Source organism: Suricata suricatta, chromosome 9 (assembly GCF_006229205.1).
Source record: "Suricata suricatta isolate VVHF042 chromosome 9, meerkat_22Aug2017_6uvM2_HiC, whole genome shotgun sequence".
Lineage (NCBI taxonomy): Eukaryota > Metazoa > Chordata > Mammalia > Carnivora > Herpestidae > Suricata > Suricata suricatta.
In genome coordinates, this window is record NC_043708.1 from 73,110,174 (window position 1) to 73,111,485 (window position 1,312).

Consider the following 1,312-nt stretch of genomic DNA (forward strand, 5'->3'; position numbering starts at 1 on the left):
GCTTTCTCATTTACTATCTGTGGGATTTTTTAAAAGTTTTATTTAAATTCTAGTTAGTTAACATTCAGGGTAATATTACTTTTTGTATTAGTTTCCTCAGATTTTCATGGTGAAGTGATTTGTGTAAGGGCACAGTACCAGTTTTCAGTAAACTCTAAGTTATGACACCACTTTAATGCCAGTCAACGCTGTTTGCACTGCCCACACCTGTCACAACTGTGAAGTAACAGCTTGCCTATCTTTTTATTAATATAAAACATACCTAATTGTTATTTTCTATGTTTGTAAATAATATATGTTTGATTTGTGAAGGTAAAAGAGTAGGACTAAACAAATCCTGTTTATAATTAATCTTTCTAACAATACCATCAGACTTAGACAAAAAAGTTCTGAGGTCCTGATCTGGGATTTCTTTAGCCAAACCACTGGCTACTTACAGAACTTCCTTGGAAACCCTCAGGCATATTTTTTCATAAATCACTAATGGCTGCAACAAGCTGGAAATAAACTACATTAAGCAAAAACAAGCTTGCCTGTTTTGCTTCATTATCCTTCATTTCTAGATCTCTATGAAACACTCTTACTTCTAAGATATCAATCTGAGCACAAACATTTTCAGGTTCCACGGGAATCCCACGTAGGAGTATTTGTGTCTTGAAGTTCTTTAGTCGTAGTTCACATAATAGCCAAAGTATCTCTGTTAATGTTAAATTGCCTGACATTTAATAAAACATATAAATTATGTATATATTTCTATATACACAATGTTTACAAAATGAGATCATACAATACAAAGTGCACTGTAATCTGCATTTTGTTCACTTAAATAATGTATTTCCCATGTTTTCTCAAACATCATTTTATTGTTAGTGAAATATTGCATTGTAAAATTCCTAGAATTCATTTGAGAGAGTAAGCCCCAAGAGTAATACATTTAGATTGCTTCAATTATTTTGCATATACTGTAATGTTACTAGGAAGACTAGGAAGACTTTATAGCATACACATAATCATTGCATTACAATAAATTCTAAGAAGTATAATCTGACTAAATTGTTCTGTACATCATAAAGTTTTGAAAATAGTAAAGAAATGTTTTGGACTCTAAATTACTTTGAGGGGAGGACAAACAGACAGATGACCAAGTGGCCTATGTTTTGGGGAGGAAACAATGTAGTAGGCCATATTCAATGGTATCTGAAAGAATTCCTTGCCTAAAATCTTCATTCAGCACAGTTTGCTACATGACCTGAAATTCCACTACTTTTCCCCAGTCTTTTAGTGATAAAACCATTTGCTTTTAATAAGTGTA